The sequence below is a fragment of the Gallus gallus genome, chromosome 20, assembly GCF_016699485.2.
Source record: "Gallus gallus isolate bGalGal1 chromosome 20, bGalGal1.mat.broiler.GRCg7b, whole genome shotgun sequence".
In the NCBI taxonomy this organism is placed as follows: domain Eukaryota; kingdom Metazoa; phylum Chordata; class Aves; order Galliformes; family Phasianidae; genus Gallus; species Gallus gallus.
The window spans coordinates 9,606,174-9,619,998 of NC_052551.1; the positions used below are offsets into that span (position 1 = coordinate 9,606,174).

At 49.2% G+C, this 13,825-nt stretch overlaps 1 long non-coding RNA gene across 1 annotated transcript in view; it reads right to left on the reverse strand.

Annotated features, from left to right (window-relative positions):
- Nucleotides 1-5: 5 nt before the first annotated feature.
- LOC124417336 overlaps nucleotides 6-13,825 on the reverse strand; it is a 55,787-nt gene continuing 41,967 nt past the window's right edge. Inside the window, exon 4 of the long non-coding RNA XR_006931921.1 lies at nucleotides 6-13,658. This is a non-coding gene — a long non-coding RNA (uncharacterized LOC124417336). The remainder of the gene's footprint in view (nucleotides 13,659-13,825) is intronic.

Genomic DNA, 13,825 nt, shown 5'->3' on the forward strand with positions numbered 1-13,825 from the left:
GGGGGGGGGGGAAGAGGGAGGGGATGGATTAAAAGGAGAAAAAAAAAAAGGAAAATGCCAAACCCACCAAAGCAGAGCGAACCCACACCTGCGGGCTCCGTCCCCACCGCTCGGAGCTGCCGCCCTCCCCCCGTAACCCCGCAGCTGGAAGAGGGGCTCCAGCACCGAACCCCCGCAGCCCCCGGCAATGTCCCGCACCCACCTGGGGCCGCTCCGCAGCCGGGAGGGCTGAGCGCTCCCAGAGCAGAGGCAGAATTTGGGGAATTTAACCTAGAAAGCGGCCAAATGGCACGGAGGGCTGAGAGCCGGGGCTGTCGGAGCTATGGTGGCTAAAGTGAGGGGGGGGAGGGGGGGGTATAACCGAGAGCATCCCCCGCTTTGTCTCAGTTTGAGGAGCACGTGGAGCTTCGGAGCTGCAGACCCTGCCCCCCCGAATCCAGCCATGGGATGTGACCACAGCTGTCTGCCATCCCCACGCATGGGGGGCAGAGGGGACCGTGGGGTCTGCCCTGTTCTGATCCCACACCAAGGGCACCCTGCCTGCAGGGCCTCACGCTCTGCTGCCCCTCTCACCTATCACAGATGGCAGAAGCAGTTTTCCAGTGCAACCCAACAGTTCAGCACACATTGGTATGGCCCAGGAGACAGACAGGAGTACAGTCTCCTTGGGCAGCAAACACTGCTTCACTTCCAGAGCCCACAGGCAGCCCAAGAGGGCAGCTTGGGCCCAGCAGACAGCCCTTGCTGCTCCAGTTCCACATTAAAGCTTGTCTGGAGATATTTAACACAGAAGCTGCACCTTCCTCACACCAGTAATGGTATGGGAACATGCAGCAGTGTTCCTAAATGCTTCCATGAAAGCAGGTCCCAGCTTTGAGAGGGAACGAAGGGGAAAAGCACACATCAGAGATACAGCCCTCTGTGTGATGCAGGAGAGCCCCGGCGTTTGAAGGTGTTTTGGTCAGTCCATTAACGGGAGTGTGAAATAAATTCTGGATGAGACATTACTTTAATTGTTAATGGGTTGATTTTCAGAGGCTGAAGGAAGAACAGCAGTAAATCAGAGCAGAGAGCTCACCTGGACAGCCTTCACGCTGCTTAACGTCCTCTCACATAGGAAAACCCAACATATTCCTGCTGCGCCTTCAGTCCCAATCCCTCCGTTCTGCTCAGTGTGACCCCAACCCAATCACAGAATCATTTGAGGTGGAAGGGACCCCTAAAGGCCATCGATCCAACACTCCCTGCAGTGAACAGAGACATCTCCATCGCGTGCCCAGAGCCCCTCCAGCCTGACCCTGAGTGAATCTGCAGAATTAAATATCAAGCCAAAATTATACACAAATGGGGTAAACAATTAGAATATCCATAACAGATCGGTGCCAATGGCTGCATTTGGTGTTGCTTCAATTTGGTTAACTTCACAAACGTTGTTCCATGACATGGAGAATGTCTGCTGCTTTTGCAGAGAGCAGCCCTCAGTCCCCTGCACTCCATAGCAGCAGAAGCCCACAACTCTATGCCTTTCCTTTCAGGAGGTGAAGCCCCTCTGTCAGAGCTGTTCTGCCACCTTCAGCACACTTTGCTGTGCCATTTAATCAAGGCGACTGTGAGCAGAGAATTAATTTTGCAAGATGGGAAATTATTTCTAACAGAGAGAAGAAGACAGGTTGGGGGATGCAGGGTGTGCTGGGCTGCTAGGAGAGCAGGGGGTCAGAAACCCATCTATCACTGCTGCGCTGATGGGCACGAAGCAGATACAGAGTTCTAGCTACATTTGCACTCTCACCAAAGACAGGCAGGTGGAATGTGTTCTTTGGATATTAACCATTACTCCAAAATCCAGCAATGTGCACAGGAGACTCATTTCTCCCATCGTTGCCTGTGCTATGAGCACTGAGAGCACCTCTGGTTGACGTGCACACCCTTCTCCCATCAGAACTGATGGCACTGGCACACATCACCCTTGGAAGCACAGTGCCGTTGATCAAGCCACTTGTTCCCCTATTGCGGAGCTAGGTTAAGCTATTTAGAAGGGTGAGAAATAGATGCAACGGGCAGGTAGCTTTGTTCTCTGCCATTAATCGCTGCTGTAAGCCCGAAAGGTCCTGCTTTGTGGATCAAAAGTTCATGCTTTTCAAGGGTCAGCTCTGAGAGTCTCTGCTCCCTTCACCAGATCACTGCTGAGCAGCACCACCGAGCACTGCATCTTTCAGCACCGAGGAAACAACCAGAGCAGGTACCAGCATTTTATATGGAAGAACTGCATGGTGGAGAGAGATATTGGAGCAAGAACTTTCCAGAGGTGGAAAACGTGCAGAACAAGCATGGAAAGGGAGACCTGGGGCAGCCAAGCTGTGGAAGAGAGCAGTCCCTGCTCACCCTGCGATGGCACAGCAAGACAGGAGAGATGCTGGGGTCTGTTTATGAGCACTGACTGCTTTACGTAATGCCACAGATCTATGGCAAACAGCATCAGAGGAGCTGGCAGGAAGTAATGAATGAAAAGTCAGGGCAGAATGGAAAAAACAACAACCATTTCTCAGGCTCAAAAATCACCTCTCCAGAGTCCCTCCTGCAATGGGATTCAGCATTACTTCACAGAGATGGTGCTGACAAATTCTCTTCCTCCAGCTATGTTATAAATCATGCAAGAACGCGAGGGAAGAAGGATTCCAGAAGTGGATTATCCGCCTTCCATCACTGATGAACTGCTTTGAAGAATGAGAAATAACATCTATTAAGGAGAGGGCACGCTGACTTCAATATTTGCAATATGAATTCATTGTAGCTTCCATATTTGCTCCATCAGGCTCCTTTTGGAGGTGGCAGAAGTGTCCGCAGTCCCTTTTCAGGGATGCTAAGCATCAGAACTGATAGGTTAAAGATCAGTAAGAGTTCAGTAGGAAGAAGCAGGGGCCTGGGAACAACCAACATCAGAAAAAAAGGCTCCTCCAGGTCTCAACCTGCACTGGGACATCCCTAAAGCCCACCAAAGGAAGTGGGGCCAATGGGACGCCACATCCTTTCCTCTTTTCCTTCCATGAGGAAGGAGATACTCAGGGATAGCTCACAATGGGGATCCAACCCGTGCACATCACACCATGAATATACACCCAGACGAGTGCACGAAGACAGCAGACGCAGCAGAGCTCTCCCATCCCTGCTCCGTGCTTCTGCTCCCAACACACGTGTCAGAATCAGGATGTGATCTGTGCCTGCTCCCTGCACCCCAAAATCCCAGCCCACAGCCGAGGCTGCAGGCGAGGACGGATCCACAATGGGCACAGCATCCAATAAAAATCTCACTCAAGAGACAGCTGATCCCTGGGTGCACCTCAGCAGTAAAACTGGAATCAACTTATTGCTCTTGTAAAGCAGTAGGACAGAAAAATAAATGTAATTCCTACCCACCTCAGGCATAAATACAACAGAAATCTCTCCACTTTTCCTCACATCATTCTCCTCCTATTTGCTCTCCAGCACCCAAATCCATGTGGTTACTACGCCAGGGAATACAGCTGCTCCCACTCCATCCCCCGGGAGCACAAAGTGGGAGAAGAGAGAGCCATTCCGCCTCCAAAACCTGAGCACAAGAAGAGCTGCTTCAGTTCTGCTCAATTCCTCCCATGTTCCTTGCGTGTCTTGGACATACCCTTCAGCCACATCCAGAGGAACAGCAGTCTCCCACAGTGGGGGGGGTCCCACAGCCCTCAGGTATCACTGCAGGGCCCTCAATAAGGGGTGTAACTTAACGTCAGCAGCCACCTGTATTCTGCAGGACAGCCTGCATGGTGGCAAGCTGATCCTCACTGCTTACAGGTAATTCAAGCCAATCATGCTCACATCATGAATTCATTTAAAGCAAAATCCCTCAAGTTCTAAGAGGAGAAGGCGAGTGCCTGACGTCACCCCCTTCGCTGATATTTTTTACTGTTTGCCACCATTATTCACAATTTCCCAGGGAGTGATCATTTCAGGTGGTTCTGAATGAGCCCATTAGCCATCTTCTCTGTAACATTATATTACTCTTTACAGTCTCATTCCTTTTTCCATCTCAAACCCATCAACTTGGAAGTGAGCAAATCTCTCTAGTCTCACGAGGCAAACCCTCCTCCCTCCGGCCATTCCCTCCCCAGGACATGGATGTTGGCCCCCCACTCCATGTACCCAAAGTCACCCAGGCACCCAGTGACTGTTGCTCAGTACTGTGGGCCCCCACAGCCCAGGTGCCAGGAGAGGGAAGGGCTCTGATTTAGGAGAAGGAGATAGCAGCTGTGCTATTTACACAGCCACCAGTAAGACAGAAGCAACGACGCACGCAGATCCTCCAAGCCCCATCCCAGCATCTCACCCTCTTGTCCCTTAGGGAAGGGCACAACTCCATGCTCAGATGGCAAAAGCCCTTCAGAGCAATGACCTGCTCGCCACATCTGCACTGCATCATAGAACAACAAATCTACTGCAAAATAGCCCAGCACTGAGATATTCAGCAGCCATTTGCTGGTTGCTTCCCTCAGAGCTTTCTTTTCTCAAGGCGGTGTCACTCAAGATCTTGTTGTTATTTGGATCAATAACAACAGATGCTCACTAACTTGCTGTTGGGCAGCTTGTCCCCACAGTCCTGTCCCACCTGAGTGCAGCCCCTGAAGCATTCTCCTGTTCCATTCTCTAGCAAGAGGAAGTTATAGATGCTTACTGGAGATTTCAAGGAATTGTAGTGGGAATTACATTCCTATCCATTTTTTAGAGGTTTGAATACCTGCCTTTAGAAGATTCCAGGCCCTGGCAAAACCATCACTAGGAAGAAAAAAAAGAGAGATAAAAGGAAGACAAATGCAGCAGAGCCATCAGCTAGGTACAGAATATGTATGTAAATAATATGCAACAAGCAGCAGATCCATAAGGCCTTCTCACATATGCTATTTATGTGACTGTCAAGCTCGTTCTGAAGATGTCATGCAAAGAGCCATGCCAGCAGCGCTGTACATATGCTTCAAATTTCATAATGTTATGTGGGATTGAGAGTCAACTGCTCTGCTGGGATGAGTTGGTTCCAGCAGAGCTGTGCTGCTTTGCAGGAGCCAAAAACCAGGGCCTAAAGCTTTGATGGAAAAGGGTAACACCTCTAAACGGTGCCCCAGGGACAGCACCCAGCCATACAACCCCCATACTCACAGCTCCTTCTGAAAAATAATCAGCCACCCTCAAGAGAACAGCCTCCCCTTGTTCTATAGCACACCACTCTGCTCAGATACTCCTCCCAAAAACAATGCTTCACCTCCAGTGAGACCCTACCCCACCTTCCTCCAACCCACAGCCTTACCTGGAAGCAGTGCCATCCCTATTGAGCTGCTCCCACACTTCCCACTCCACCACATTCCCTCCCACCCACCACGTGGCTCTTTTATCCCTTCTTCCCAACGTGCCCCACCTGCACTCAGCACAGCAATGGGACCCATTGGTGCCACCTGGGCTGCAATTTTCCGGCACTGACGGTCTGGGATCTGGTTGGGCAGAAGAACCGATGCTGGTATTGTGTGTGTATGATGAAGCCAAGCCTTTGAATGTGAAAAAATGTGTGAAAAGCTCCTGAGAGACAGATATCCTACTACAATTTCCAGTTCTGAATGTGAAAAACTGTGTGAAAAGTCTGTAAGGAGTAGATAGCCTAACACACTTATCACTGCTGGGCTCTCAAACACAAACCAGAAGAATAGCAGCCCATAGAGAACAGGGCTGGGGTTGGAGGAGGCATAAAGCTCCTCACAGGTCCTCCTAGGATAGGGCAGCTCTCTGTGCATAGGATCACAGAGTCACTGAAGCTGGAAAAGACCTCCAAGACCACCAAATCCAACCCCAACCCACCCCACCATGCCCACTGACCACATCCCTCGGTGCCAAACCTCCATCTCCTGACATGTGATTGAAGCCTTCTATTTCTAATGCCATCAAAGATCTGCACTGGTCAGGTTTCCACACAGCCGGGGTTTGGTGTAGTTATTGGGTCCCTCTCCTGCACTGAGGGTCAGCTGTGCAAGAGGATGGGCTCGAGGGCAAAAAATCCCCAACTTTTCATTAAATTGTAAAAAAATAAATAAATAAATTCAAAAAATTGAAAACTCTATTCAGATCTTTTCCTTGCATGAGATGACCCTACAAGCATTAAGAAGCATTATCTCAAGCTATCAACTGGTTTTATGTAAATCTGAATGAGGGCTGAGGAAATGGGAAGGGAAAGAGAGGGGAAATGGCATTTCTAATATTGTTCCCTTACCTCGGGGTCAATTATACTTCTAGAGGTTTAGATTTGTGCTTTCCTGCAGACTTCAGGCTTCCACAGAGGACAGATGAGGTTATACAATGGTCTCGGTGCTGCCTCCACTATAACCCAGTAGTGCAGCAGCTCAGTCCTGCAGTCAGTGGGTGGGGGTTAAGATTTGTACAGGAATGCCTTTTAATGCCTCCTCATCACTGCGAATCTCAGAGTATGACAGTAAAATTTAAACGAGTTAACAGTTCTGCCTTATTCCTGTCCTCCCTGACCTGGTTTTCTTCATTCACGTCTTCAGGTGATGAGCCATTATGGAGCAGCGCCTACGCATCCCATTAGAAACCCCACAGCCTGCAAAATGGGTTACTGTGCACCGCCTGCACGACCCCTCACGAGCCCTTCCACCACTTTGCAGATCCCATTGGAACCAGCAGGTGATGCTGAAGCAGAAAACATGGAGCTCCTTCTGCTTTCTATTAGGCTTCTATTTTCCTTCCATGAAACTCACAAGTGAGAAAAATACTGTGATCCTGGTGGGGGATTTAGAAAGTGTGGGATATAAATGATGACATGCAGCATATGGCTTTGTTCTCACTGTCTTGTCAACTCTTCAATCCGTGCAAATACACGTGGGATTTTTCACACCTAGCACGCAGCGAGGAGGGCACCTGATAGAAGAAGGGACATTCCTCTAGCAGAAGGTTGGTTGGGTCCGAGCTTCCCTTGCACTGCCCTTCACACAGCACTTGCGCCTCCCCAACCTCACTGTGACATTCCTGGTGTATGTTAGACGCTGCATTCCCCTTTGCAAGTCCGCAGGTGTTGCAGGGAGCCTTGTGTAAAGCAGCTGTGCTGGGAGAGGAGACTCATGGTCAGCACTGTGCTGACTCCTGGTGCATCCCTCTGCAATCAGAAGGCTGCACAGAGGATGCAGCAAATGACCCCGTCCAAAGCAAGAAGAGATGGCTTTTTCTTTTGCAAAGCATGTGTCATCAGCAGTTTGTGGGAGTCAGACTGATTTGCAAGAGTCAGTGGAAAATCATCTTGATGGTCTTCGCTTGAAGCCTGAACATTGCAAGGCTTAGCAGCGCTACAAATGCATCTCTCTGGGGTTTTTATTTGCTCTCACTGCTTGAGCTAATTCTTCATCTAAATACTTCTGCTGGGATCTCTGCCTGTGCAAGAGATTGTATTTATTAGATAAAAAGGAGAAACTGATATGTCATCGCTAAACATCAACAGAAGCTCCTGTTATTGCCAGCATCCACTGCGAGACACAAAAGCTCCGTCGCCCATTCCCAGCTCCACACCTCTGCGGGGGCACAGTGCAAACACGTGGACTAAATGGCTCTTGCCTCACATTGGCCTGCCTGTGTAGCACCAGGAGGGATAACTCATTCCATCCCCTTGGCCGCGCCTCGGTTTTTCCCTCGGCTGTCAGCTCAGGCGTGTGACACGCGCTTATTTTGCTCAGACAAAATCAAAAAATCAAATCAGTACATTTACCAGAAACATTAAAGTGTGGGGAAGAGACACTTGATAGGCAGCCTCCACTCCAGGGGATGGGAAATGCAAAAGCTCTGTCTGACAGGCGGTGACATTTGCAAGTATTGCCAAACTTCAGCAGCAGAAGGGGAAAAAATAATCTTTGGTGCATCAAGGGACCTTCAGTCCTGTCCCATCCAGTACCAGGACCGAGACCCACATCACAGAGTCACAGAATACCCCATGTTGGAACAGAACCATAAGGCTCATCGAGTCCAACCTCTGCCTCCACATAGGACCATCCAAAAGCAAGACCAAATGTTCAAGAGAGCCTGGAAACGGGCACCAGAAAACAGCCCCCCAGCACCCCAACTTCTGTACATCGTATTTGCCCCATTGCTTATCAGTTGGGAACTGGGGGTGCAATGCACCAGTCCAAGCGTGCAAAGAGTGTGCACATGGACAAGCATGCAAGCATTACACAAGTTTTTCTCTACTCGTGCTGGATTTGCACAGGAGACATTTTTCTCCTTGCATCCCCCACGGCTTTGCCTGCCCAAATCCCATCCATTCTCTTTTAAGGAAGTCCATCACTGTACCCAAGTGCCTTCCACATAAAACTAACAGTAAAATCTGGTAGGATGCCTTTAGTTCCAGCGTTGAAATGTACCGGGCTTAATGGTTTTGCTTGATGAATATATTTGGTATAGATTTGAGTTCCTCTTATTTTTCTTCTCCTGAGATTTTAGCTCAGTTGGAGTGCACTGAATTCTGCAAAAACACATAAATCACGAGGATCCAAAGAGAACAAAGGAAGTTCACAAACTCAACGAGAACTTTCACACCCCCTTTTCATCTCTAGGTCAGTCCTTGATGAATTCCAGCCAAACTTCCACATACTTCAAGTCAAACTTACACAGCATTTTCCTGGAAAGATGTGATGCCACTCACTCTCCGAGCTCCGAGTCATAAGAGCCAAAACCCCAGGTTAGAGGCACGGTGACCGTGATGGAAAGCTAACAGAATAAATGTGGAACAGAAACATCTGAAGTCGTCTGCAATGTCCTGAGGTGCCGTCGGGTGTCTCAGCTGCAGAATATGTCACCTCTGGCAAGCAGAGGGCTTTATTGAAAATTAAGTTCTAGGAAAAAAGGAAGGAAGGAAGAAAGAAAGATAGACAGAAAGAAAAATATTTGCTTTCATTCTAAGAAATACCAGATGCAGCTGCTGCCCTCAAGGAGAGCGCTGAGAAATCATTCCCTAGTTGGCTGGGGGGCTGTTGGGCTTTTTGCTCGTTAACGATGAGATGCAGCCAAACCTAACGAGAGGAGCGGAGCTGCAGTGGGCTCATGGAGCTTTCCGAGGCTGGAGGAGAGCCCTGGAGGATGGGGCAGCCGCAGCACATCCATGTCCCCATACAGCCAGAGGCAGATTTGGGAGTGTTGAAACCACCTATGGCAGCTGCAGGAGCTGGCAGCAGACACGTGCTGCTATCAAAATGAGCCCTGCTAGCTCTGCGATAAACACGCACAGCAGTGCCTGCCAGCTCCTTCTCCGAGTTAGCCTGCACTCATCCACCTGTTCCCAGCTTGTCTGCAGCCCATCCTCTGCTTTGTGCAGAAGGGTGCTCCCTCCGCGTGGGTCTGCCAGAGGTCTGTTACAGAATCACTATAGAATCATACAGTCATTAAGGCTGGAAAAGACCTCTGAGGTCCCCAAGTCCAACCTCAGCCCACCCCACCGTGCCCACTGACCACATCCCTCCGTGTCACATCTCCACGTTCCAGAACGCCTCCAGGGATGGTGACCCCACCACCCCCCTGGGCAGCTGTGCCCCCCGCATCACTGCTATTTTGGAAGATAAATTGTTCCTAATATCCCACCTCAAAATGATACAAGGATCTTTTTCATCCTCAGCCATCCCTTTTGCCACTGCTGGGCCTCCACCACAGGCGCACCAAGGACCTCTACTTCACCCCCAGCCACGTGGTGGGTTGGTGGTTGAACTAAATGATCTCTGTGGTCTTTTCCAACATTAACAATTCTAGAACTCTCTGACAGAGCATGTTTTTAAAGCCCTGGAGAAATTCCTGATCTTAATTTTCTTTTTAATGAAAAATATTAAGTTTGGGGACAGCTGCTGTCCCTGTGACCAACGCATTCTGAGAGTACAGCTGTATTTTCTGGCCCATATTCTCTTTTCCTCCTCATGCAATATTTGCTTCCTGAAAGAGAAAACAACAGATCAATTTTGCTCCATTATGTTCACTGCACATTTTTAGAGATTTCTTACAAAATTCACTGCGCTGTTCCACCCTGTTTATCTGAAAGGTTGCAGGAACTTCAAGCATCATTAGATCCTTGACAGAAATTATTTTCGCTTGCAATTTACCATCCCTGCTTGGAGAAAAGCCTGCAATCTAAGGCAGATGAGCTGCCCTGGAGCTCGTTAGCTATGTGAGTCTCTGCCCCCTGTGCAGATCTCAACAGCAGCTCACCCAGGGCTTCCTGAAGTCTCCCCACCCATGCCATGCTACAGCACAGCCCTCACTTTGCTGCCCATGATCTGCTCCGCGCTGTGCTTCCAGCTTTTTCCAACACCAAAGCCCAGGTGGGGAAACCTTTGCTTCTCCTCTTCATACACACAAAATGCATATTTTCCATAAAAGCATCCTGAACCCAACTGGATATCATAAAACTGCAGGGGTTGGGAGGGTCCTCTAGGGATCATCGAGTCAGCCCCTCTGCAGTAGCTACATGAGCAAGCCCAATGCCACTGCTGAAATTAACGGGACCTATTTTGCCATTGATTCCTCACACTGTCTCAGTCCTTCTGCTCTAACGGCACTCCTTCAGGCATGTCCTGCTCTTCAGTTTGTGTTTGTGCAGCATCTTCCACGGGCGGTCTCTGTGTGGCCTTCTGGTCACTGCCACAGTGCAACAAGCGCTGGGGGCTGCATCCCGCTGCCATGCCTTCAAGCACCACTTCACCCTTCAAACAAAGGTGAACAGCCTGAAAACATCGCAGTTTATCATTTCTTCTGCTTGGCCAGCGAATGTCACTGAAATAAGTTTCCCATTTCTTTGTAATATGTTCTTAACAGAGAGCACTCAGGCATCAAAATCACTGGCTACCATGGACTAAAATACCTCCTGTTTGTCAGGTGGGGAGAACTGACCTTAAAAAACTTGTGCATCAATTCAGTCCTTCACTGGGACACAGCCAGAACAGCATTTAACCTGAAACCATGTGAAACTAGAAGGCAGACCAACCAAAAAAACATTTTTGAAGTTATGCCATAACTATATTTAACTTGAGAAATTAACTGAAAACCTTGGAAGCCCAGAGAAATGTGATGAGACACTGAGGGGTCAGTGCCTGCATCAAGTCCTGACTCCACCTGGAATGGGTCAGACTCTCCATCTCCCCATGTCTTGCTTTTCCTATTTTCATCATCAGGATGTGGAACGCTCCTCTACCCTGAGGTCTTTGATTGCCAATTGAAGAGTGCTGGCCAACAAGCACACCTTCTTGCAGTCACAGTGCTCAGGTGAGAGGAGCATCTCTCCAGCACGAGCCAGGTGACCGGGTTGCTCCAACCCCATCCATAAGGCAGAGATTTGCTTTGGGGCTGAGCACCTCGGAGTGTAAGGAGCATCCCCCGGCCACCCCCGGAACCTGCTGCTCAACCAGCAGTGACTCAAGCTGCAAGCCCCAAGCGGCAGTGCTTTTGCCCAACAGATGCCAACGAGATGCATTACTCATCCCAGGAGCAGGCGGGATTGGGATTTGTGCCCTGAGGGCAGCAGTCACCTAGCAACTCTGAGAGGCTCTGCCGTGCTCCTGACACATCTTTGACAGCAGCACCGTATCCTTTCAAGTCACTGTTAGAAACCAAGAAGAAACATGAGAGGAATGGACAGGTTGAGTCTTCTCACAGGGTGAACTTGCACTGCTCCTCAGGCTTCATGGATTCCTCCTGAGCTCTTGCTAATAGCCAACGTGATGGTGGAGGGCAGAGTGAGGCTCTGGCAGCATCTCTCCCTCATCCTACATCCCATGGCTGGGACGATCCCTTGGAGAAGGCAGAACTGGAAAGGGAGGAATGGCTCCAACTGGCCCTCTGACACCCTCAGCATCCTTGGGAAGGCAGAAAGGTGAAGATGCTGCCCCTTGGGTGTGGAAGGCACTCAGCAACACTGCTCTATGCAGACAGGCACAGACCCTGTGCTGTCCATGTTTTGGTAGCTGGGTTGAGTCAGCTGTGCCGAGGACATATCCGAATGCCTTCTTGGATGGAACACAGCCACATAAATAGACTACGCCGCCCTTTTTGGAACCATTTATCTTTTAATTTTCCTTCTCAAAACGTTCCTTGCAGTTGGCTCCCGCCCTCACCCATAATTCCTACAGCAACACTGTGGGGAAAACAAACAAACAAACAAGCAACAAAGCTCAATTTTATAACAGACAGCCCAGCAAGAGGCCTTACCTCGCTCCGCATCTGGAAAGGATGGTGCAGCCACAGCCAACCCCAGCAGAGCTCCCACCATGGGGCAATGCTCCCCCCTCTGCCATGTAAAACTGTGTCAAGCACTTTGCAAAACACGGGTTGTCCTCGACCTGCCTAATAACCATGACTAAGCTGATGAATCCAAGCTCCTAAAGACCTATGTTTCATAAACCCATTCGTTTTATTCCTAGCGCTGAATTCCTCATTGATTGAATTCTCTTTCACCTGTTATATTGCTCTGTCCACAATTACTAGCTTGCATTTATCCCAGATATAATAACAGCCTTTTTAAAATACAAACTAGCCTTTTCCCAGCTTTTCTGGTGCTGATTAAAAATGAACATCTGCAGACCTCAGCCTTCTATGCCAGCTCTTCTGAGACTCTCCAACACGCATTACATAGACACTGATTTCTAAGTGTACCCCCTGACAACACAGACATAATTTACTACTCTGCTGATTAAAGACGGGTTGGGAAAGATTGTACTGCCCATTAGAGATACAAAGCACATCGTTCTGTCTTTCCAAATGCCACAAAGAAACACTGACCGAAGATGACTGCATGGATTGAACCACTCCACGCACTGACGAACCCTCCAGCTGGAACCATTTTTTTCCCTCTGTTAAAGATATTCAGTTTTTTTGTGCCTCCTCTTGACAGCCACAGCTTCCAACGCTCTTTTAAAACTTGTCTTTCATCAGCTGGCTGAGCTTTGTAATTCCTGATACACGTCATGTGGTATCAAGCTCCTTTTGCAAACTACTGCTTTTTTCCTATCATTAATACCTACCATGGCTAGGCTCCTTATGATGAATTCCAAGGGCTTGTCCATCATCCATGATGAACTCCGCTTCAAAATCCCCTACATGCACTCCCGTTTTCTGCCCTTATCTCCCATCCACTTCCAAGTGCAGCTCCCCCAATGCTGCTTTGGCCCCTTAGAAGCTGCCATAGGACTGCATGGCTGTGACAGTGATGATACTGATGGAAACGCAGAAGAAGCTGCCCTTTGACAGCCCCTATTGGATGCAATCAGGCTGTGATCAGCGGTTCCTAGGCAACCACAAAATTCCTGCCCAGCAAGGTCTGGAATAGACTTGGGGTTTGTTTTGGCCAAAATGCCTTTTGGCTAGAAAACTGTTAGCTATCATTATGAGAAATCCTTATGGCGTTTTAGTTACCAGACGCATAGGGCTTCCAGAAGTCACTCTCAGCACCTCTGCAGTGACAGCAATTTGCTTTTTGCACATCACCAGGCAGCTGTGGGCCACAGGACCTCCTCCTGCCACATGGGGGTTCATTAGGTAAGCACAGCTCCACACTCATTCTTTGCTCTGCCAGCACAACGTTGGAAATCTCACTTATAATCTCTCTTATAATTCTCCTGCAGACAAAAATAAATGTTAGTGTGGAAATTTTCTGGCAAAAAAGAAGGGAAGGGAAGGGAAGGGAAGGGAAGGGAAGGGAAGGGAAGGGAAGGGAAGGGAAGGGAAGGGAAGGGAAGGGAAGGGAAGGGAAGGGAAGGGAAGGGAAGGGAAGGGCCATCCCTCA